This window comes from Bufo bufo, chromosome 9 (assembly GCF_905171765.1).
Source record: "Bufo bufo chromosome 9, aBufBuf1.1, whole genome shotgun sequence".
NCBI classification, from domain to species: Eukaryota; Metazoa; Chordata; class Amphibia; order Anura; family Bufonidae; genus Bufo; species Bufo bufo.
In genome coordinates, this window is record NC_053397.1 from 164,854,413 (window position 1) to 164,881,261 (window position 26,849).

At 42.1% G+C, this 26,849-nt stretch overlaps 2 protein-coding genes across 3 annotated transcripts in view; one reads left to right on the top strand and one right to left on the bottom strand.

Annotated features, from left to right (window-relative positions):
• Positions 1–26,849, bottom strand: part of LOC120978732 (centromere protein P) — a 348,964-nt gene that overhangs the window by 93,088 nt on the left and 229,027 nt on the right. The gene's annotated exons all lie outside the window — the stretch shown is intronic.
• Positions 10,071–26,849, top strand: part of ASPN (asporin) — a 49,992-nt gene continuing 33,213 nt past the window's right edge. Inside the window, exon 1 of the mRNA XM_040407041.1 lies at positions 10,071–10,359. The gene's annotated coding sequence lies outside the window, so the exon portion shown is untranslated. The remainder of the gene's footprint in view (positions 10,360–26,849) is intronic.

A 26,849-nucleotide genomic window follows, 5' to 3' on the forward strand; every position in this document is an offset into this window, starting at 1 on the left:
AGTGTGTTACAAAGTATTTCCTGACTTAGCAGAAATCTATATTTTCCTACCTACAATAAACTTGCTGCTGAAAACATTTTCTGGGGGGGAAAAAAATGTGGCCAAGTTGACGCTGGCTTTAAATACAAAATAATCTAAACCACAGGAGATAACTCAAGAAGTCAATTGTGTGTTCTTCGGCCACTGTACAATTACTTATTTCCTCCATATTTAGTAGTGTTTTTATTTCCACAATTCAAGAAGAGCAAAAGCGTTTTTGCAGAGCACATACCTCATCCTTCAATGCTGCCATTTTGAAATGGGTTGACAGCCAGTGCAGTTTACAGTATAAGATCGCATTTCGCGGGAGACAATACATCTAATACACTACTTAACTCTTTAGTAGTTCGTGTACAAGCCATTTATTTTTTTTGTAGTTGTCATTAATGCAACTCTCTTATCCCCTCCCCCTTTACTAAGGCTTATACACCTTAAACAGCTGCAACAAATTTTATTCTGACCTTTTCTATGGCTAATTATTATTATTTTTTTAATGTTCAACCGTTTGTGAGATACAAGTGTCTGTTTTCAAGCTGTCATAGTCTATTTTCTTTGAATCCTGTCATTTCATAGCTCTTATCTCTGATCTCCTGACCTCATAAACAGTCATTATAGCTTAAAGGGGTTATCCCATGACTAGTACATGACAATCTCTTTATAACAAAGCTAGAACCAGCCCTGTACCTCACATGGATCCAGAGATCTCCCCATTCATTGCTCTGTTAGACTTAAATTAATCTGGCAGCTCAAGGGGAGTGTCTTTACTGCTGCAGATAAGGGGGGCGTGTCTCAGCTCTTCCTATCACAGCTCAGGAGGCAGTTGAAGGATGAAACTGAGCATGTGCGGCCTTCTCAGTGAGCAGGACAAAGAAATAAGAAAAAGAATAAACAGCAGATGGCGCTATACAGATACACTTTATTGAATAGCTTAGTGGCTATGTTATAATGTTATAATGCTATAATGTTTATTTATATGTAATTATAAAAGTAGCATTATGGAAAAGTGTTTTTCGTGGGACAACCCCTTTAATTCTTATCAAACTGATAAGGATATGGCTTAGTCTTTTACACTTGCGTTTTGGCTTTCCGTTTATGAGATCCGTTCAGGGCTCTCACAAGCGGTCAAAAACAGATCAGTTTGCATCAGTTCAGTCTCCATTCCACTTTGGAGATGGACACCAAAACGTTGCTTGCAGCATTTGTGTCAGTGAAAACGGATCCGTCCCCATTGACTTACATTGTGTGCCAGGACGGATCCGTTTTCACTGACACAATCTGGCACAATAGAAAATGGATCCGTCCTCCACTGACTTTCAATGGTGTTCAAGACGGATCCGTCTTGGCTATGTTAAAGATAATACAAATGGATCCGTTCAGAACGGATGCAGACGGTTGTATTATCTGAACGGAGTGTGAAAGTAGCCTTCAGAGCTGAACCCGGACATACAGTGGGATGCGAAAGTTTGGGCAACCTTGTTAATCATCATGATTTTCCTGTATAAATCGTTGGTTGTTACGATAAAAAATGTCAGTTAAATATATCATATAGGAGACACACACAGTGATATTTGAGAAGTGAAATACATCCGTTCGTGTGAATGCACTCTAAATATGAAACAAAGGGTGTATGTCATAACTTATTAGCAAATAAGGGTAAGATATGGCATACTGTATAAGTGTGAAGTATCACATAAATAACTGCATCCAAATGCACAGAGGAAGGTTGTGGAACGATACCTCAAACTGAAGACACAATATTTTACACTATGAGGAGACTGACAGACAAAGTGATAACCTTCAGAACTCCTTCTGTGTGTCCTAACGTACAGTGAGATACTGGGGATACCTGCAGGAACACCATAAAGAGGTAATCTCAAAAGCAGTCTCCTCAACAACAAAAAAAATCCACCGTGACGATCACTGGAGGCTTTGTCTGGCCAATGGAGGGGACATGTAGTATTACAGAGAGGCCATTCAAATGAATAGGTCACATTGTAAAACATGGCCAGGCTTAGTTTAAAGTGGGAACCCCTGTCACTTAGGCACTCTGAGTTGTGAACCCCCACTGTGAAATCCAAATGTCCTAGCATGGCATATGGACGGGGCTGTTAAAACCGAGGCATTTCGTTGGTGTAACTGCCTGCAAATTTATTACAGCATCTTATTTTCATGAATTTTAGTTAGAGCATCTTACTAGCGATAGATTTCCTTTACGTTATGGTGGCACCTTACATATGTCATTCCATCTCTACTTCAAGTGCTCTTAGAAGAACAGTCAAGTGCATTTCCTCATTTGCAAGGAAAGAATGGACTATTTCTTAGATACCGAAGACGGAAACATGTGACTATAAGATGTCAGCAAATATCACTCATGGACCAGAGTAGTCTCTGCAATTTTGGTATAAATCCAAGGCAATGAACTGTGTTGACTTGCAAATGGAGTGCAGCTCCTTCAACAACAGTGTTTTCTCCGTTTTCCAATCCAGTGTGGAACTAGCTGGGAACCATGTCCTGTCTACTGTGTACATGATCTCTCTAAAGCAACAAAAGGTCACAATTTTCCGATCCACAGGATGACTAACACACAACTATCACATCCTGTTTTGGGCTTTATTTATTTATCATTACATAATATGTTGAACTGAATAACGTGTTTTCCAAAATCCTAGCTTGCTTTTTTGGAGTTGGACCTAGGTGATATCAAAGAGTAACAGATACAGCACTGAACAAGTAAAGCTGCTTCAATATAGTGTGAGGGGTAGCTTTCTTTCAGGGGGATCACCCTCACAGATACAGCTTCAGGACACCAGATTCAAGGTCCAAACAATGCATTTATTGTGGCACCCCAGCAAAAATAGCACAACAAAACAATAATAAATAAACACCTTGCCCGTCTAGGCTCTACCTAAACACAGTCCTATCCCTGACTCACCTAAAGCACCGTTCACACACGCGGCTTTCTTAGCCAGTAGTCCAGCTCACTTCCAGGCTGTAACAAAGTCACTCCAGGCTATCGCCCAGCCTCGTGGTCCCTCAGCCTTGCCTTGCTGAGACCACACTTACAGAGCCTCCAGGCCTCTGTCGACAGGTAACACTCCTCCCTTACTGACACCTTGGGAGGTCCTTTATGCCAGCCTGAAACAGTCCCTCCAGCTGGTCTCACCTGTGGTGGAATAGGGGGTGTGGACCGCACTATCCACCCCTTCCTTGCCTCTAAACTGTGTGAGACCTGTCACTGTCTCACAATAGCCTACCCGTGTTTGCAAGAAAAGGTCATATTAAGGGACAACCGTAAATCGGTAGGAGGCCATGTTTTCCTTTGTAGACTACCCATGACTCCTAGGCATAATATCAAACCTAGCTTTCTTTTTACAGAGAAACTAAAAGCATCTAGCTTCAGTTACAAGAGGTGCTGAGAGTCATTCTCTGGCACACGAGCACACGGCCCTCCTTTCATCTTACTTCTTGTTGCCACATGTGCTTTGTTTATTGTCTCTCTCTTTTGTTTTATTCGATCAATGTTCTTCAAACATTTTGGAGTTCTACTCTTCTGCATCTGTGAAGTATAGATCCTGCGAATTAAACTTATTATAAGGTATCATTTTCTGGGTCAAACCAGGATGTGCAGATGGAGTAGTATTTATTCACATATATTATACATTGTACGTTTCAAACACAGCAAAAAAAAATTTCAAACCTAAACGTCTACAAACAATTTGGTTCTTACACTACAACTTAAATTTTCTTGAGGATGTCCAACTTCATATAGGTTTGCTAATACCCCACCCAGCTGTTGAGGTAAGCATACTTACCTGCTCCCCGATGCTCAGCTCTGGATCCCTGGGTCAACTGGTGTCTTCAGTGTGGTCCCACTCCACTTCTGGCCTGGATGCGGTCATGTGCCAGAGTGCATCCAATGACTAGCCATAGCATTGATGCTTAGAGACACATCACCATTGCGGGCATTCATGCTGGAAGTTTACTTGCAAGGACAGAAGTGCAGTGAAGACAGCAGTGGGCCCATGGAGCCAGAACCAAGCATTGGGTGCAGCTAAGTATGGTTTCCTGGGGGGATTTGAATCGCCTTTGAAGTCAGCATCCACCCACAACATTAAAAATAAATAATTAAACAGGTTGTCCTAGAGTCACTAATATGCAATCCCTTTAATGCTTTATACACAAGTTTTGTTGGACACAGGAACAATACATCTTGAATTGAGACACATTGAGATTATTTATTTTGGCATAACATATTAAGAACTTTACATAAATATATTCACGTTTACTTGACCTGTTGATACACAAATGTATACAAGGCGGTGGCTTCATGCCCTAAAGTTGTCAGTACTACGCCCTGCAACCAGTGATGTTATATTCTGCCAAAGATAGAGTGAAAGCAATTTTCTGCACAAGGTTTAATGTGCTATTCACGGTAAAGATGATTCAGCTAGAATTGGGGTTGTCTAGTCCCTTGATTTTTTTAACCCAAAAAAAAATTATTAACTGAGTGATACTCACCATACTTCTCACCTACTGCTTCCATGCTGCTGCTTCCTGGGTCTCCACCAGACTCTGTTTCCTGGCCTCCAGTTATGATGTTTTAAGGGACGTTGTATTTGGAGAGAACATGTCGGAATGGGCACCCCTCATATCGTGCTTAGGGGCACGTTTCATTGATGATGTGCTCATTCTTTAGATGGGATCCAAAGAGAGTTTACATCAGTTTGTGGCTAAAATAAACATAAACCCCATGGGTCTATTTTTTACATCCAAAATTGACTAGACCAAGATCACATTCCTCGACCTAAACATCATGAGAGATGAGGCGGGCAACATAAGCACCAGTTTACATTGCAAGGAGACTGCTACAAACATTGTCTTCTAGATTGGAACAGATGTCATCCCTACCCTTTCAGAAAAGGTATACCGAAAGGTCAGCACCTTGAAGTACAACGAAATTGTTCCACCATTTCCACATTCCAAAGAGCATATCATCAGTCCTTGGGGATTGACCGAGAATCATTGCAACGCCCTCAGATGAGGGAAGATGGGTAGGATACGATTGGTATTATAGCTACCTTTGATGTAGCCCACAAGGAGTTCAATGACCTCTTGTCCAATTATTGGGGTATTTTACAACTGGACCCTGATGTGGAGCACCTGCTGGGACCTGGACCAACAATTATTTATCGCTAGGGATGGAACATGGAAAAAATAACAATTCCGCCAACGTTTAAATTTTTTATTTATTTTTGGCGTTCAATGTGCGATTAAACTGACCAGTTACTTTCATTCTAGAATCCGGCGATACCTTATATGTATAGTTTTTCTTGCATTTTGATACTGATGAAATTATAAAAAACTTGGAAAAAAAATTGTTTTATATTTTCATCACCCATATTTTATGACCCATATAACTTTTTTGTAATTATGTGTACGGAGCTGTGTGAGGGCTTATTTTTTGTGGGGCGATCTGTACTTTTCATTGATACCATTCTGGGTGTGTTCGACTTTTTGAGTGTGGGGTTATAGAAAATTAGCTCCAATATTGGTCCTTATGATTCTTGTTAGGTGAAACGCGTTGAGCAGAATACCAGAAACGGAGTGTAGATTGTATGAGGAATCAGTTTTTTCTGTCGTGGGACAGCCCCTTTAAGCTCTCATAATGTTACGTTCAGGTGTGAGAGGAAAACATCACACTGAACATAGGAGGGAAAGGGGTGAGGGAATAAGGCCTGGAAACTAGAGAAAAGGAGATGGACACCTCCTAGTAAAATACTAATCAAAGTCCTGACTAACTACCAGTCCAGTATGAACAGACCCCAGAGGTAGGTGAGTTCATACACAGGAATATCTAATGTCCTAACTCACCCTATAGGACCCTGGTACTAATGACAGGACTGAGACAACCTGTTCCTTCAAAAGGAAGGACGAACAGGAGTCTCCCTCAGGCCTTAATACAAATGACAGGGAAATTCAACACACAACATAACCTAAGGAAAATAGAAAGGGAAAGAAAACACTTAACTTCAAGTGGCTATGGCAGCACCAGGAACTCAGTCGAGATCCACACACCAGCAAGCCACAACTCAAACTGAAGCTATAAACCGCACAGCATAGTGGGAGAAACAACAATAAATAGAGAAGGTTAAATGACCATAATAGCCACACCTGGGGAGAGAAGGTGTGGCAAGCACCAGAAACAACACAGACGTCATTTGATCCAAACGGAAAACATGTCAGATCAAACCACGTGTTGCCAGTCTCACCGATCTCCTGCCTCCTGCCGCGGGTACATCCGTGACACATAGGTGGTAACTACAAGCCAGTATTTTACCATTTGTCTTGCTGAGTCATAATACAAAATCCCTCTGTGGTACCCAGGTGCATTTTTTTCTTACAGTTGCTAATGTGATTACATTTCTTCAAATAAGCCCAGCTAGTGATGGGTACAGTTGGCGTTTATTTTCAGAATGACATATAAACCCCATATAAAATAGTTGGTCTTCAACTTGTGATACGCGGTTTCACAACAAAAAACTTAACCTCTTATAAAAAATATAAAAAATAAAAACAATTTTTTTTTTTATTCAATATATATAGTGTTTAAAAATATATGTATAGTGGTAGGGTGATATCATTAGGACACAATGGTCCATCTAAGTGATTACAGCACCTGTACAAATTATTATCACCATAAAATTACACTCTGGCACTCGGCAGGTGGGTAAATGTGTCCTCCACCTCTAGACTCACTGGTTGCCAGAGTATAACAGAGGTGAAGGTCCTCACAACAGCAACCCATAAAGTAGGGAGAAATTCCCCGCACTAATCTTTGGGTCAAACAATTAGCTGTGTGGATAGCGTGCAAAGCCCCTGGTGCTTATTTCATTCAAGGCACTGGGACCCACAAAATTCTTGAGATCCCTATAGCTGTATATCAGGAGACCAGGATCAAAATGTTGACAACATTAGAGATTTGAATCTAACTAGCTGCTCTATCCCCACATTTCTTCTGGGCTATGTCCTGCTAGTAGCGCTTTCTCTAATTGTTTATATATTACTGAACCTGATTCCTCATACAATCTACACTCCGTTTCTGCTATTCTGCTCAACGCGTTTCACCTAACAAGAATCATCAGGACCAATATTGGAGCTAATTTTCTATAACCCCACACTCAAAAAGTCGTACACACCCAAAATGGCATCAATGAAAAGTACAGATCGCCCCACAAAAAATAAGCCCTCGCACAGCTCCGTACACATAATTACAAAAAAGTTATATGGGTCATAAAATATGGTTGTTTTTTTTATAATTTCATCAGTATCAAAATGCAAGAAAAACTATACATATAAGGTATCGTCGGATTCTAGAATGAAAGTAACTGGTCAGTTTAATCGCACATTGAACGCCGTAAATAAATAAAAAATTTAAAATTAAACGATGTCGGAATTGCTTTTCTCCCCCCCCCCCCCCCATTCCACCCCACTTGGAATTTTTTTTCCTGCTTCCAACTGCATCATATGCAATATTAAATGGAGGCGTAAGTACAACTTATCTCGCAAAAAAACAAGCCCTTATACGGCTAAGTGAACGGAAAAATAAAAAAGTTATGGCTCTGGGAAATGAAACGAAAATGAAAAAAAAAACCTCCGGGATAGAAAGAGTTAAATTCTAATGCGTTATGTTCAATGCTGACATATGCAATTGGACCAAAATTGCTTAATTAACTGCCTATTATTTAATGAATACCACACTAAGATCAGAATCCACGTCTCAAAAAACAGAAGAGAAACATTCCTTGTCCTAAAACAATGGGGGATATATACTATGCAGCCAAATTCTGTCCCCAGTTGTGCCAAAAAAGTCACCATATTTATTATGTGTTTTAGATACTTTTTGAGCCTCAAGGGGTGTGGGGTAGCAGGAACAAGGTGTGGCTAATGTACAGGGTGGGCCATTTATATGGATACACCTTAATAAAATGGGAATGGTTGGTGATATTAACTTCCTGTTTGTGGCACATTAGTATATGTGAGGGGGGAAACTTTTCAAGATGGGTGGTGACCATGGCAGCCATTTTGAAGTCAGCCATTTTGAATCCAACTAGTTTTTTCAATAGGAAGAGGCCCACGACGACCAATCCACTTTCCAGGAAACTGTACATCTAGGAATGCTCGGACCTGACACCCATAATGTGGTGGTGCACCATCTTGCTGGAAAAACTCAGGGAACGTGCCAGCTAGATGAACAGTTTCCTGGAAAGTGGATTGGTCGTCGTGGGCCAGTTGAATGGCCCCCAAGGTCTCCCGATCTGACCCCCTTAGACTTTTATCTTTGGGGTCATCTGAAGGCAATTGTCTATGCTGTGAAGATACGAGATGTGAAGCACCTGAAACTACGGATACTGGAAGCCTGTGCTAGCATTTCTCCTGCGGTGTTGCTATCAGTGTGTGAAGAGTGGGAGAAGAGGGTTGCATTGACAATCCAACACAATGGGCAGCACATTGAACACATTTTATAAGTGGTCAGAAACTTGTAAATAACTCATGAAAGAATAAAGTTATGTTAAAACCAAGGGGGGACTGCTGAAAGGGATTAATAACTACTGTGAAGGGCCTCCCCCCCTTTCACAGTAGTTATGCCCAGATATGTGCCCCCTTCACAGTAGTTATGCCCACACTGCTTCTAACAGAGGCTCACTAATGGACGCTGAGATTAGATCACCCCATACAAAAGCATTGAATCAATGCTTTCCTATGGGGAAAAAATCTGACCCTGGAGGTCATCATGCAGAGTGTACAGGACGTCCAGCGTCAGATACCAGACCGAAGGTCTGTTTTACTCCAGGAAGCCCTCAGGTGGCTGCCAGCGACTAGAGGCTGACTTATTGCTGGAACGTAAACAATGCAGTTTCTCTAGAACATTGCAGCTCGATTTGCAAAAGGGACACTGTACCCAGACCACTTCAATGAGCTGAAGTGGTCTGGGTGCCTTTTGTGTCACTTTAACTTTGAAATCTTATTAAAGATTATGTAGGGTGTGGCTGGAGGCCGGGCAAGGGTGGGGCTTGCAGCAGAACATGGGTGGGGCCTGTAAGGGGGCCTTTGATTTATTTTGCCCGGGGGCCCTGAGGGTTCTCAGTCCGCCCCTGGGTGGGACCCGCGCCTATAAGACAATGGGGGCATATCCTAGCGATATTCCCCACTGTCTGAGATGAGACAACCCCTTTAAAACTGTTTTTAAATGGGGTGCAAGCAATGTACACCCGTTTTTCTGCCCCAGTGTGTTCTACATCATATTAGACTATAACACTGTTTCTGGTGTTATAAAGCTCTGCAGACACCGAACAAGCAGTCAGCAGCCTATGCTACTTGCATTATTAAAGGGGTTATCCAAGACTATAAAATGCTCCCCTATATGCTGGGCCTCTCACAATGAATATACTTACCTGCCTCCCCGCGCCACGGCAGCTGCTTTTTCCCGTGTGTGGATAAAAACATCCGTACACGGGGAGAAGCTGCAGTGGCGGTGCTGGGACCAGGAGCGGTGAGCCAGGTAAGTATATTCAATGTGAGGGGCCCGGCATATGGGGGGGGGGGGGGGCAGTTTATAGTTTTGGATAACCCCTTTAAGCATGCAACTACCAGGACTATCAAACATGGTGTAACTCAGCTGCTCAAAGTTGGTAAGACAGTGCTTGAATATAGTATTAATAAGAGACTTTAACCCTTCATAATCTACAGAGTAAAACAAATAGTCATATAGAGTGAAGACCCCATATGCTGTGATGATATATGAAACGTGAAGTTTAATCTTTCAGCAAAGATCTATTCCTCAAATTACCAAAATATTGAGAGGGAAAAAAATAATGGACTGTGCAAGTCTAAATAAATCTACTCAGATAATATAAAACAGCTGAAAAGTAAGACATATCCCTGCAACTACCGATAGCAGACATGAATGGGCTCCCTGTATTCGACATGGCAGGATGCCACTCACTTTCAACCTCAGGTCTGACACAGTCTAGTAGTGGACGTCTAGAGTTAAATAGGTTTTGGCTCTGGTACAGGCAGTGATGAAAAACACATGAGTAGTAACAAGTCTCCTTAATATCTGTCTTCAGTACTGAGATGGGATAATCTGAAGAAGCAGTTGACTCGAGTATCATCCTCGGTGCCAACAGGATCATGTATTTCAGACTGTGTTCCTGATTACAATAGTGATACGTTCTCTGCAGTATAAAGTAAGCTACTGGATATTACCTTCTCAGGTGGATTACAAACCAAAAAAAAGAGGAAATCTCTAAATCTACAAAGGTATGTGATTTCTTTTCATGTATGTTCCCTGCATACGATAGTGGGTTAGCCTGCAGATTAGCTATACATCTATTTAACATGGGATGTATGGGAGGTATATGCACAGTTTATAGAGAATGAGATTAATAACCACGAGGCAAAGCTGATAATAAGCAAATAAGAGATGCAACTAACATCTATGTATTCATCTTTAGATTACACCAACCTTCTAAGGTGCTACATACAGAACAGCTGGATTGTCCTGCATCAATATCTTCATCCACAGAGTACCCTGATTAGTACCTTACGTGGTAGCATACATCGGTCATTGGTTATATGTTATCATCCATAGAGTACCCTGATTAGTACCTTACATGGTAGCATACATCGGTCATTGGCTGTATGTTATCATCCATAGAGTACCCTGATTAGTACCTTACATGGTAGCATACATCGGTCATTGGCTATATGTTATCATCCATAGAGTACCCTGATTAGTACCTTACACGGAAGCATACATCGGTCATTGGCTGTATGTTATCATCCATAGAGTACCCTGATTAGTACCTTACACAGAAGCATACATCGGTCATTGGCTGTATGTTATCATCCATAGAGTACCCTGATTAGTACCTTACATGGTAGCATACATCGGTCATTGTCTATATGTTATCATCCATAGAGTACCCCGATTAGTACCTTACATGGTAGCATACATCGGTCATTGGCTGTATGTTATCATCCATAGAGTACCCTGATTAGTACCTTACACAGAAGCATACATCGGTCATTGGTTATATGTTATTATCCATAGAGTACCCTGATTAGTACCTTACACGGTAGCATACATCGGTCATTGGTTATATGTTATCATCCATAGAGCATCCTGATTAGTACCTTACACGGTAGCATACATCGGTTATTGGCTGTATGTTATCATCCATAGAGTACCCTGATTAGTACCTTACACGGTAGCATACATCGGTCATTGGCTATATGTTATCATCCATAGAGTACCCCGATTAGTACCTTACACGGTAGCATACATAGGTCATTGGCTGTATGTTATCATCCATAGAGTACCCTGATTAGTACCTTACACGGAAGCATACATCGGTCATTGGCTGTATGTTATCATCCATAGAGTACCCTGATTAGTACCTTACATGGTAGCATACATCGGTCATTGGCTATATGTTATCATCCATAGAGTACCCCGATTAGTACCTTACATGGTAGCATACATCGGTCATTGGCTGTATGTTATCATCCATAGAGTACCCTGATTAGTACCTTACACAGAAGCATACATCGGTCATTGGTTATATGTTATCATTCATAGAGTACCCTGATTAGTACCTTACACGGTAGCATACATCGGTCATTGGTTATATGTTATCATCCATAGAGCATCCTGATTAGTACCTTATGTGGTAGCATACATCGGTCATTGGCTATATGTTATATTCCATAGAGTATCCTGATTAGTACCTTACGTGGTAGCTTACATCGGTCATTGGCTATATGTTATCATCCATAGAGTATCCTGATTAGTACCTTACATGGTAGCATACATCGGTCATTGGCTATATGTTATCATCCATAGAGTACCCCGATTAGTACCTTACATGGTAGCATACATCGGTCATTGGCTATATGTTATCATCCATAGAGTACCCCGATTAGTACCTTACATGGTAGCATACATCGGTCATTGGCTGTATGTTATTATCCATAGAGTACCCTGATTAGTACCTTACGTGGTAGCATACATCGGTCATTGGCTATATGTTATCATCCATAGAGTACCCTGATTAGTACCTTACATGGTAGCATACATCGGTCATTGGCTATATGTTATCATCCATAGAGTACCCTGATTAGTACCTTACACGGAAGCATACATCGGTCATTGGCTGTATGTTATCATCCATAGAGTACCCCGATTAGTACCTTACATGGTAGCATACATCGGTCATTGGCTGTATGTTATCATCCATAGAGTACCCTGATTAGTACCTTACATGGTAGCATACATCGGTCATTGGCTATATGTTATCATCCATAGAGTACCCTGATTAGTACCTTACACGGTAGCATACATCGGTCATTGGCTGTATGTTATCATCCATAGAGTACCCTGATTAGTACCTTACATGGTAGCATACATCGGTCATTGGCTATATGTTATCATCCATAGAGTACCCTGATTAGTACCTTACACGGAAGCATACATCGGTCATTGGCTGTATGTTATCATCCATAGAGTACCCTGATTAGTACCTTACACAGAAGCATACATCGGTCATTGGCTGTATGTTATCATCCATAGAGTACCCTGATTAGTACCTTACATGGTAGCATACATCGGTCATTGTCTATATGTTATCATCCATAGAGTACCCCGATTAGTACCTTACATGGTAGCATACATCGGTCATTGGCTGTATGTTATCATCCATAGAGTACCCTGATTAGTACCTTACACAGAAGCATACATCGGTCATTGGTTATATGTTATTATCCATAGAGTACCCTGATTAGTACCTTACACGGTAGCATACATCGGTCATTGGTTATATGTTATCATCCATAGAGCATCCTGATTAGTACCTTACACGGTAGCATACATCGGTTATTGGCTGTATGTTATCATCCATAGAGTACCCTGATTAGTACCTTACACGGTAGCATACATCGGTCATTGGCTATATGTTATCATCCATAGAGTACCCCGATTAGTACCTTACACGGTAGCATACATAGGTCATTGGCTGTATGTTATCATCCATAGAGTACCCTGATTAGTACCTTACACGGAAGCATACATCGGTCATTGGCTGTATGTTATCATCCATAGAGTACCCTGATTAGTACCTTACATGGTAGCATACATCGGTCATTGGCTATATGTTATCATCCATAGAGTACCCCGATTAGTACCTTACATGGTAGCATACATCGGTCATTGGCTGTATGTTATCATCCATAGAGTACCCTGATTAGTACCTTACACAGAAGCATACATCGGTCATTGGTTATATGTTATCATTCATAGAGTACCCTGATTAGTACCTTACACGGTAGCATACATCGGTCATTGGTTATATGTTATCATCCATAGAGCATCCTGATTAGTACCTTATGTGGTAGCATACATCGGTCATTGGCTATATGTTATATTCCATAGAGTATCCTGATTAGTACCTTACGTGGTAGCTTACATCGGTCATTGGCTATATGTTATCATCCATAGAGTATCCTGATTAGTACCTTACATGGTAGCATACATCGGTCATTGGCTATATGTTATCATCCATAGAGTACCCCGATTAGTACCTTACATGGTAGCATACATCGGTCATTGGCTATATGTTATCATCCATAGAGTACCCCGATTAGTACCTTACATGGTAGCATACATCGGTCATTGGCTGTATGTTATTATCCATAGAGTACCCTGATTAGTACCTTACGTGGTAGCATACATCGGTCATTGGCTATATGTTATCATCCATAGAGTACCCTGATTAGTACCTTACATGGTAGCATACATCGGTCATTGGCTATATGTTATCATCCATAGAGTACCCTGATTAGTACCTTACACGGAAGCATACATCGGTCATTGGCTGTATGTTATCATCCATAGAGTACCCCGATTAGTACCTTACATGGTAGCATACATCGGTCATTGGCTATATGTTATCATCCATAGAGTACCCTGATTAGTACCTTACGTGGTAGCATACATCGGTCATTGGCTATATGTTATCATCCATAGAGTACCCTGATTAGTACCTTACATGGTAGCATACATCGGTCATTGGTTATATGTTATCATCCATAGAGTACCCCGATTAGTACCTTACATGGTAGCATACATCGGTCATTGGCTATATGTTATCATCCATAGAGTACCCTGATTAGTACCTTACGTGGTAGCATACATCGGTCATTGGCTATATGTTATCATCCATAGAGTACCCTGATTAGTACCTTACGTGGTAGCATACATCGGTCATTGGCTATATGTTATCATCCATAGAGTACCCTGATTAGTACCTTACACGGTAGCATACATCGGTCATTGGCTATATGTTATCATCCATAGAGTACCCTGATTAGTACCTTACATGGTAGCATACATCGGTCATTGGCTGTATGTTATCATCCATTTTCGTGGTAGAAAATAAAAACACTAAAGCTTTCCAACTCTGCAAGTTTAAAGTGACACCATTTGCCGACCATACCCAGTATAAGCCAGAGATTTCATTTTCTGCCAAGTGCTAAAAGTAATGCTATTCTAAGTATATTGAGCAGCCAATTCCTCTAGTTTTCAGCAGGTACTATCCAATGTCCTCTCTAAGACTTTGCAGTTGCTGGGGTGAGCAGTTAGGTAGACGGGCGATACATCGTGAAGGCAGGCAAATCTGCTAATGAGGGTGCAGTCCCATGCAGCAACCGTTGGGTAAACCTGCAATACATTTAAAGGGGTATTCCCATCTCTGACTTTTCTGTGGTTATACCATAAAAGTCTAATAGACGCGGACTCTGTCTCAAGAACAGAGCTTCATTTGCCTACTGCAGTGTTGGATCTCTGCCTTTACTTCTATCAGGGAATGGGACCCCTGGTGGGACCTGCATCTATCAGACTCCTGTGGACATGCCATAAAAGTCTTACCTGCAGTCCTGTGTAAAACCCAGATAACATGGTGATAACTATGTGTACAGGTAATATAGTAGAGGTCACCTGCAGCCCTATGTAATAGCACAGATAACACAGTGATACTTTCTAAGTACAAATAATGTAGCAGATGATACCTGCAGTCCTATGTAACACTACAGATAACACATTGATACTTTCTGAGCCCAGATAATGTAGTAGATGATACCTGCAGTCCTATGTAAAACCACAGATAAGACAGTGATAACTCTCAGAACAGATAATGTATTATATGTTACCTGCAGTCCTATGTAACACCACAGACAACACAGTGATAACCATCTGAGTGCAGATAATGTAGCAGAAGTTAACTGTGGTCCTATGTAAGGACTGTATTACACCAACAAATTATCTGACCAATTTATGTCTAATCAGACCAATAGTTGGTGTGTGTAAACCGCCATCTGACCAATGAGTTGTCAGAAAATCTGTCCGATAATCTGTTGGTGTAATACAATCCTAACACCACAAATAACACAGGGATAACTCTCAGTACAGATAAAGTAGTAGATGTTACCTGCAGTCCTATGTAACACCACAGATAAGGCTACTTTCACACTAGCGTTACAATAATATAACCGCATGCATCCGTCATGAACGGATCCGGGTGTATTAGGTCTTCTATAGCCATGGCGGATCCATCTTGAACATGAATGAAAGTCAATGGGGGACGGATCCATTTTCTATTGTGCCACATTGTGTCAGAGAAAACAGATCCGTCCTCATTGACTTACATTGCGTGCCAGGACGGATCCGTTTGGCTCCGCTTCGTCAGGCGGACAGCAAAACGCTGCAGGCAGCGTTTTGGTGTCCGCCTCCAGAGTGGAATAATGACGGAACGGAGGCAAACTGATGCATTCTGAGCGGATCCTTTTCCATTCAGAATGCATTAGGGCAAAACTGATCCGTTTTGGACCGCTTGTGAGAGCCCTGAACGGATCTCACAAACGGAAAGCCAAAATGCTAGTGTGAAAGTAGCCTAAGGGCTCATGTACATGACCGTATTTTCTTTCCGCTTCTGTTCCGTTTTTTTTTTGCGGACCGTATGCGAAACCATTCCCTATAATGGGTCCGCAAAAACAACGGAAGGTACTCCGTGTGCATTCAGTTTTCTATATTTCTGTTCCGCAAAAAAGTACTGCATGTCCTATTATTGTCCACAAATTACGGTCCGAGTCCCCATTCAAGTCAATGGGTCCGCAAAAAATACGGAAAGCACACGGAACACATCTGTATGTCGCCCGTATTTTATACGTATTTTGCAGATCCATACTGTAGAAATGCTATGCCCAGCCCATATTGCTCATGTGTTTGGTGATTAATAAGTTACTGTTTCCATTTTCGATCCACAAAAAACGGATCGCATACGGAAACCATACGGATATGTTTTGTAAAATAACGGAACGGAAGAGGACTTAAATCAGAGAAAAAATAAACCTCAGATACGGAACAACTGATCTCAAAACGGACCGCAAAACAACAACGGTTGTGTGCATGAGCCCTAACACAGTGATAACTCTGAGTTCAGATAATGTAGTAGACGTTACCTGCAGTCCTATGTAACACCACTGATAACACAGTGATAACTCTCAGTACAGATAACGTAGATGTTATTTGCAGTCCTATGTAACACCACTGATAACACAGTGATGACTCTCAGTACAGATAATGTAGATGTCATCAATTTCTTTTTGCAGCCCCAATTTTAGTGTCTGTTCACATTTGTGTAAAGTGGCTCCGTCTGGGTTTCCAATGGCCTTTCCGCGGTCAAAAATACCGGAAACCTGTTGAAACTGTGACACATCCCATCAAAGTAAAAATGGAAACCACTATCCATTTCCAGTATAAACGGATGTGACTTACTGCAGCTGTCATGGCTCTGTTATAACTGGACGCGTGAACAAAGCCCTCCTCTTGTATACCTTGTATACCCAGTTGGTAGTCTTGACATTCGGATTCCAGTTAACATGAAGCAAATGCTGGAAATAGAGCATACTTCCTATTTTATACTGTTGAACATATAAAAAGACTATGTTGATGAGTCAGAGTTCAGATTATAGGTAAATGCCCTTCATCTGGCAGATAAAATATGATCCACGGGATCACAGTTGATCAAAATAGCCAACTAATCCAATATAGCACCATGAACAGCCAAATGATATGTCACTGTGTCCTAGAGACATGACGGACAAATCTAGTGGCACAGACTTCGCACAATTGTGAAGGCTTAAGCACATTAAGGCACAAACACAAACGTATTTTGTTTCCAGGTCCGTTCCGTTGTTTTTTTTGGGGGGGGGGATAGGATGCAGACCCATTCATTTCAATGGGTCCACAAAAAATGTGGACAGCACACTGTGTGCTATCCGCATCCATATGTCCGTTCCATAGCCCCACAAAAAAAATAGAACATGTCCTATTCTTGTCCGTTTTGCGGACAAGTATAGGCATTGTTACAATGGATCCGCAAAAAAAAACGGATGCCATACGGAACGTCATCCGTTTTCTTTGCGGACTGCAAAACACATACGGTCGTGTGGATGTAGCCTTATTCAATATTAAAATGAATGAATTTCTGTATAATTTTAGTTATAGCTTCACCTAAATAATTAGAATAACACAGATCAGTGTTTTCCAAACTTCTCAGAGATTCCAGCAGGAAGACCTGTCACTATTACAATACAGATGGTTAAAGGGAGTCTGTCACCAGCATTTCACTTTTTTAACCCTTCCCACAGGTCCCTAGCATGCTTACAGTTAATAAAAACGTTACCTCTGGCATCAATCCTGGACTTATAGAACCCTCAAAAACGATCTTTATAAGATATGCAAATGAGGGCTCGCAAGTGCCCAGGGCGGCGTTACTCTCTTAGGTGCCCTGCTAGCTCAGCCTTCTCATTGCTTCTCCCCGCCCCTTCCTACCCTCTGCCCGCCCATCCTTTCCCTCTGACCGCCTTTGTACTAACTTGTTATGCTGCCGATATCCCGCGCCTGCGCACTCATTCCTTTGGCCGGCGCATGCGCAATAGTTACTGTGATGCCGTACAAGGAATGGGCATCACAGTGCGCATGCGCCGGCCAAAGGAATGAGTGCGCAGGCGCGGGATATCGGTAGCATAACAAGTTAGTACAAAGGCGGTCAGAGGGAAAGGATGGGCGGGCAGAGGGTAGGAAGGGGCGGGGGGACGCAATGAGAAGGCTGAGCAAGCAGGGCACCTAAGAGAGTAACGCCGCCCTGGGCACTTGCGAGCTCTCATTTGCATATCTTATAAAGATCGTTTTTGAGGGTTCTATAAGTCCAGGATTGATGCCAGAGGTAACGTTTTTATTAATTGTAAGCATGCTAGGGAGCTGTGGGAAGGGTTAAAAAAGTGAAATGCTGGTGACAGACTCCCTTTAAGTCAGGGTGGTGAAAGAGACCAGTCCTGTATGGGGACTTACTGGAAGTGCTCCATGGTATGGAGACTTATTGGCAATTCTCCATGGGAAACAAATATGAAAGGAAGAATCTCCCAAGGAAGAGAACCATCTCACCACCTCTTAGAAGTGGCTCCCTATGTGGCAACATCTGACTTTCTAACAAGCCTTGGGATTTCACAAGGGAATATAGCCAAGCCAGATATCCATCTGTAGACGGGTACAAAGTAGGATTTTGGCTCGTCTCTTAAAGGAGGTTCAGCACCCTGCCTAAGCAGCATTCAAGGCATCACACACAGCCAGTCAGAATGTACTTTTATTAGTTTTATTACTACTTTTGCACAATAAAAAAGAAAATGTTTTTGTGTCTCTGCTTCCCAAGACCAATAACTTGCTTAATTTCCTTTGGAAAGAGCTGTAAGAGGGCTTGATTTTTGCTGGAAAACTTAGTTATTTTCACTGGTAACATTTTGGGATACATAAGACACTTTGATGGCTTTTTATTACGCTTTTTGTGTGGTGTATAAGAAAAATCAGCAATTCTGACATTTTTTTACGGCATTCACTGCGTGGGATAAATGATGTGATAATGATATAGTTCAAGTTGTTATGGATGCTGCAACACCAAATATGTGGAGGGGATTTTTATTTTTTCAGTTTCTTTTTCCATAAAAAAAATAATTTCCATGGAAAAAGGCATTGGCACCCAGCAATCGCATTTGCGAGTGGGCGATGGATGACAGTGGGAACCTACTCCATCTGAAACCACTCAGAGATTTCTTCGATCCAGGTTGTTAGAGCAGGTGCCCCACTATCACTAGACAGCCAGATACCCACTTTACCCAGCACAGGACACTCATGCTGGGCTAAACCCATAAGTTACTGCAAGTTTAAAGGCCATAAGTGACTGCTATAGAAACATGTATAGGCGGTCAATAGCAGGTTAAAGGAGCTTTTTAGGACTTATCATATTGGATCACATCATTCCTCACAGACTGGACATTTAGTGTCTTCCACTCGCACACCGCCTCCTCATCTCGTCCCCTCTCTGTTGGTGTCCCTCCAGACTCTGTCCTACAACCCCTGCTCTTCTCAATCTACACCTTTGGCCTGGGACAGCTCATAGAGTCCCATGGATTTCAGTATCACTTTTATGCTGACGACACACAAATCTACCTCTCTGGTATAGACATCACCAGAGTACAATCCAATTCTTCTCCTCTCGCTTTCTAACACTTAACATGGATAAAAAAGAATTTATAATCTTTCCCCCATCTCACTCAACCCCTCAACAGACCTATCACGGTCAATGGCTGAACACTCCTCGGTCAACCAAGTCCACTGCCTTGGGGTGACCTTTAATTTTGCCCTGTCCTTCAAACCGCACATCCAAGCCCTTTTCACCACCTGCCGCCTCCAACTCAAAAATATCTCTAGAATCTGCGCATTCTTCAACCCGGAGTCCGAAAAAAGCTTGTATGTACCCTCATCATCTCCCACCTAGACTACTGTAACATCCTTCTCTTTGTCCCTCCATCTAGCACCCTCGCACCCCTATACTCAACTCTGCTGCCCAACTAATCCACGTCTCCACCAGTTACTCCTCTGCCTCTCCCCTCTGCCAATCCCTTCACTGGCTCCCCATTGCATACTAACAAATACATATAGAGCTGTCCACAACCTGTCCCCTCTGTACATCTCTGAGCTACTTTCACGATACATCCCACAGGTAATCCTCACAAGACTTCCTTCTCTACTCTTCTCTTATCTCTTCCCAAAATCGCCTCTAAGATTTGTCCTGTGCATAACCTATACTCTGGAACTCTGTACCCTAACATATCAGACTCTCACCTACAGTGGTGACCTTCAAAAGAAACCTGAAAACCCACTTCTTCAGAAAAGCCTACAAACTACAGTGACCCTGCTGCCTCTATACCGCCATGACCAACTTTACCCTCTTCTATTATGTCCTTCTCCCATACCATGTAGATTGTAAGCCCTCACGGGCAGGGTCCTCTCTTTTTCTGTACCAGTTTGTAACTCGTCTTGTTCATGCTTATTGCAATTGTTTTGCATTATGTATGTTCACCTATTATCACATGTACATTGTCATGGAATAAATGGCGCTTTAATAATAAATCAGCACTGCTCCCATTCACATGAATGGGCACAGTGCTGAAGTAACCAGACATGGCCACAACATAGTGTAGGAATGATGTAGTTCTGCTGCCTGGTTCAGGCGCCATAGCTAGTAAAAACTGTTGACCAGTGAGGGTGCCAGGAGTTAAATACCCATTGATCTGATACTGATGACCTCTACTAAGAATAGGCCATCAATAAATAAGTCCTGACATCACCCTTTAGGCCAGGGATCAGCAACCTCTGGCACTCCAGGTGTTGTGAAACTACATCTCCCATCATGCACACTTGCTTTGATGCTCTCTAAACTCCCACAAAAGTGGAAAGAGCACACTGGGAGTTGTAGTTTCACAACAGCTGGAATGCCGAAAGTTGCTGCAGATCTCACTCTTCCATTGAAAACGATTAAATCCGCAAACAAAATAAAAATTGCACAAACAACTGACAAACTGTGGATTTTAAAAATCTGCAAGATAGGTCAATTTCCACATGGATAAAAAAAAGCCAAGTGTACATCATACACTTTGCTGGTACTGTATTGCTCTGTGTTTTTTTCCGCATAAGAATCCATGAAGAAAAACTGTGCCTAATCCGCAATGTGTGCAGGTAGCCCAAAACGTAAAGAAATCAGACCTTCAATGTGTACATTTATACAACTGTGTACAAAACAATAGAGATATCACATTGGATCTTGTGTAATTATACAGTATTTCTTTATACTCAACTAGTAGAAGGACCCGGCTTCGCTCGGGTATATTTCATCAATTTCATTTAATGTTTGTGTGTGTCGTTAAAAGATATTGACAGTATCCCCCATAACAGTGACCTCTACAGCACCCTGCCCCTTTAACAGGGAACTCCACAGTCCCCACCCCTTAACACTGACCCCCCCACAGTGCCCCACCACTTTAAAATGGGACCTCCACAGCAGCCCGCCCCCTTAACGTTGACCTTCACAGCAGCCCGCCCCTTTAACAGTGAGTTTCACAGCACCCCACTCCCTTGACAGTGACCTCCTCAGGGGTCCGCCCCCTTAACAGGGACCTCCACAGTACCCCGCTGCCTTAACAGTGACCTCACAGTACCCTGTTGCCTTAACAGTGACCTCCACAGCAGTTGCCCCTTTAATAGTGGCCTCTGCCCCCTTAACAGTGACCTCCACAGCAGTTGCCCCATTAATAGCGGCCCCTGCCCCCTTAACAGTGACCTCCACAGTGCCCGCCCCTTTAACAGTGACCTCCACAGCACCCTGCCCCTTTAATGGTAGGGCTACACAACGGCATGTGTCGCGCAACATTTTGCCCTAACAATTTTTATAAGGATAGGCTATGGTGTCGCACTGCAGCATGTGACATCCAAGATGGATTTTTCTGCGACTGTCGGGTCGCAGTATGTCATATCTCGCAGTGCAACACCATAGACTATCACTATAAAAATTTATCGCACAACATTGGTGTGACATCAATGTCACGCGACACATGTAGCAGTGTAGTTGTGCCCTATGCGTCATGCGACTTATTGTGCACAGTTCTCAAGATGCTACAAAGAGTCTCCAGAGTGTTCTCCAGAATCAGAAGGTGTATTGTATGGAGCGGTTCATGCTCTGTAATGTATTCTATTATTGTATTTGCTTACATGAAGCACATCTATGTACTAGGAAGGGGTCCACTGGGTTCTATGGGCACGTTCTCCTACTCGACAGCCATAGAGATGTCATCAAGGCTATACATTTGACACTGCTACTCAAAGTCTATGGTAATTAGGAAGAAAAATAATAATAAAGTGTCTCATTTCTGCAACTACCATGAACAATCCATCTATTTAACATGGTTAGAAAGCCACGACATTAGATTGTAATCTGAGCAGGACATGGTATGGCACCAGTCCAGGCATTATACTGTATGTCTTATCTCATGTAGCCATCTTACTGCCGTGAATAGTAGTGTGTTACAGACAAGGTTGTAGCCAAGGAAAACTGGATGGCTTAAGTGTGCTTAGGGGATCATATAAGGGAAGAGTTCAGACTGCACAGTGAAAGATAGCTGCTAACTGCTGTGTAGGTTGTCATTTGTTGGTAGGCATTGTGTCTACGGCCTGAACGTCCTGTCCTTTACCATGTTTTCTATGGTAATATTCTGTCCCAACACTGAGATTGCCGTGTTAAAGCTTGGCATAGTTATCTGCTGATAACACATTGCAACGAGCAATGTGTAATGTAGGCTAGAGCTGTCAAAAGAAGGCCCTGTAGTTAGGACGCCCAATAATCACATAGAGAAACCCCTTGGATAAAACTGTTCCACGTTGTGTGCCATATTGAGGAGCAAGGTCCTATAAGCACTGGGAACAGTGGAGAGGGGAAGGTCCGAGTACATGGCATTTGTGGTAGACTTAGTATATATTTATATCATGGTTGGGATCCTCGGAAATATACCCTATGGTTGTGTGTATGACACCAGAAATTATATCTAAAGATGTACCTCACTTTTTTTTTAGAAGTAATATTCTAATAAAATCACTGTAGCAAACTCCCTCAGTCTTTCTCAGGGTTTTCTCACTACCGGAAGTGACGACCATATCATTAATCACCAAGATCCTCAGAATGAAGGAGCTGCTAGTTAAAGGCGTTGTGCAGAGATTTATCTTGATGAACTATCCTCAGGATAGGTCAATATCTGATTCGCAGGGGTCCGACACCTGGCACCCCCACCAATGAGCTGCTTGATGATGAGGTGACGCCCCATGCGAGTGCCACTTCCTGGTCATCACACTACGTGTCATCTCCTGTGAGGCGGCGGTGTAGTATAATTACAATTACTCACTCTATTCAAGTGAATAGAGAGAGTAATCGTCATAACACTGCACTTCTGAGACAACAAGCAGCTCATGGGTGGGGGTGCCGGAGCTCCACTGATCAGATATTGATGACCTATCCTGAGGATAAGTCATCAATATAAATCACTGCACAACCCCTTTAAAGGCTATGTACACCTTTGGGGGCATTTTTTTTTATTATCACATTGTACTTATTTTAAGCTAAAAATAATGTTTTCAAATGGTCTTTATTAAAAATACGGAATCCTTTTTTCTGTGAAGAGCTGCGATGCTGTAGTAGCAGCCGGTGGACTTTCTCTTTTCCATCATTTGGGGAGCTGATGGACTCCTTATTTCTGCTCTCTGATATTATAAACACATTACAGCTCAGTTCTTATCTTGATAAGAATGTGGCTTAAATACGTTTTTATGACCTCTCAGTAGTTTAGAGATAAGGTTTATTAGATGACCAGCATAAAGTGACCAGCACAAAGTGAAAGTACAAATCACACAGTTAGAAAAACAGTTAACCCTTTGTGACAGAACAGCTCAATATTTTTTAATATAGGCCAATTGAAAAAATGATTTTTAGCCGAAAATGAGTAACATGCAACCATAAAAAAAATTCCCTCTGAAGGTGTACATAGCCTTTAAGTTTTAGAAAAGGAGCATGGTCCATAAGTAAAACAGCCCCTGAGGTAGAAATGCAATTAGTGAGTAGCTAGTTGGGGGGAAAAAAATCTCCTTCCAATAGAGATTTTTTTTCTGGAAGGAAAAAGGTGGAACCAGATGTTATGACCCAAAAGGACATGCAGATTTAACACAGAATAATGATCCTCCAAGTGTTCATATTTGTAGTCGTATGTAATTCATACGGTTACATTCTGTGGCATGTTTGTGGTCTTTGTGGAAAACCAGAAATGGTTAGTTTGGGTTAAAACAAGTCATTCTTTAGGAGTCTGTGGATCTATAAACACATAGATGGCGCCTGAGGAACTTACTTTTCTGTCTAAAAATGTAATTTCGGCTCCATTTATCTGTCCGATAATACCATAACAAGCTGAGAAAACCATCAACTAAGCTTTCCATCTAAGTGGACGGAAAGCTGAAATGCAAAAAAAATGCTTCTGACTGAGAACAGTTCATATGTAATTTGATCAAACATCCTTTACATCAGAAAGCATCAATACTAATCAATTAACCACTTTCCCTTTGTTAAATATAATTATATAAGACAGAAATAGAAACATGTGGAAATATAATCAGGGGAAGAAAACATAGATCATATCATTAGGGAACAGATGTTTTATTACTTTTCTACAGTAATGTTCCTTTTCAAAGTGGTTGTCCAGGATTTTTTTAACGCCCCGCCACAGAAACAGGAGGACCTGTGAACTGAACAATACTTACCTGCTCCCCACCCCTCCCTTTAGGCCCCGAGCCTCCCAAGATGTTTTCTGTAAACTTCCTGCATGGATTGCATGACATACGCCACTGCAGTCAATGACTGGCCACAGTGGTGGCATGTCCCCAAGTGGTACGTGACCCGGCAGTGACTCGCTGACTGTAGATGGCTGATCCCATCTGTTCAGGAAATTTACAGGGGGAGGACCGAAAGTTTGGTGAAAACTGCCCAGGAGCCACAGAGCCTGAGTGGAATAGCGGCGAGCAAGTAAGTATAGCTCTCTCAACAAATGTCACTGGGTGGGAAGGGTGGAGTAAAAAAAATTCTGGAAAGCCCCTTTAAGTTCCCGCTTATGTCTAAACAAGAGAATATAACCAGATGCCAATTGAATTGCCAATGACTTTTACACTGTAAAAAGTTGAAGGAAAAGCATGGAAGACCAAGACACCTTCATTACCTAGTTCAGCACCATGACCAAAGTGTGTTGCCAGTGTTGCATTTACTAATAGAGAGCCCGGGGCCCACAGGTCAGTCCTGTAACAATACTTACCTGGCTGTGCTCAAAAGGGGTTAAATAACATTTCAATCAAAACAAAGAAGCCCCGCTTACACAAGACCTACCTAATCTTCTTCTTCTTTCTGTCAGTTTCTTTTTCTTTGGTAACCCATTCTAGTAATCCTAGTCTACAGGTTTTCAGTGCTATCTTCATTAAGAGGATGTCCACATCTCCTAGTTTACTTGATCATGCTCCTCCATGTACCCAGGCACCCTACAAAATATGCTCTACGTTCTTCTGACATTCTCACGGGACAGGCCTATGTCATGGCGACCCACTTCCAGAAGGTGACACTAGAATAACGGTTCTCTCTCTCTTAGAGATACCTCTTTGCATATTATGTTCCCATGGAGCATTGGTGCCACTCCATCCACATCTGGTAACCTAAAGGAGAGTCATTACTTTGTCTAAGCAACGTCTCTAATGCATCTCACTGAACCAGCCAGAATACTACTCTGTACTGAGGAGGGACAGCTGTCAGAGGATAGAAATAGGACTTGGATATTTTTCCTTGTCATGTTCAAAGGCTTGTTAAAGGATTGGACATTGACTAATAGGGAGCGAATTAAAGGGGTTGTTCATCCCTAGGGACCTTTTCTGCAGATCGCCCAGCGTGGATAGACCCACTGTGGGAATCATGCGGCGGGTTGTGGGTTCCACTGTGACCTCTCGGGCGCACAGGTCTGGGGTCCCCCCATGTCAACATCCAGTTTTATGTGGGTCAGCGGCGAGGATCAGTTAAGTATAATTCATATTGAAGGTTTGGCCACACTGGAGCGGTAGGTCTACAGAAAAGGTCACCAGGGGTGACCTTTTCTTTAAAGAATAAAGAAGGAGGCACTAGTCAGACGGTTCTCTTTTTCTTGGAGATACACTTGTTTGAATAAATGTTATGGAGGAAACAATGGACATCAGGTCATAGGGGGAATTTATCATTCCCCCCACACAAGTTTTCTGGGGTAGAAAAGTCACAAACACAGTTTGCAACTTTTTTAATGCCACTTGTGACAAATTTTGCTGCAAGAGACATTTTTCCACCGCCCTCGCCACCTTCCCAAAAAGGAGAAGTGGTGAGGGAGGGGGTACGACCAGTGGCCCCAGCAAATTTTTCCTTTTTTACATCAGTTTTCTGGTATAAAAGAAGACTGAAATCTACGCCAGCCCCTCAGTTTAGGCACATGAACTGCTGGATAAATTAGGTAAAGCCTCCTGAAGCACATTGGCATAAAACGCTGGTCTATGATAAATTCCCACAGTGTTTTAATTGTATCCTTCCAGCAAACAGAACTTTATAACCTACAGATGGCCGTCTCTATGAAATCTTGGATAGCAACTTAAAAATGTTTAATTTCGAAAGCAAATATTTTCTCACAGTTCCATTACCAATGGTTTTCTGCATGCGACTCTAATACATTTCCTTAACAAAACAATGATACTGTTTGGCTGCCATTCTCCT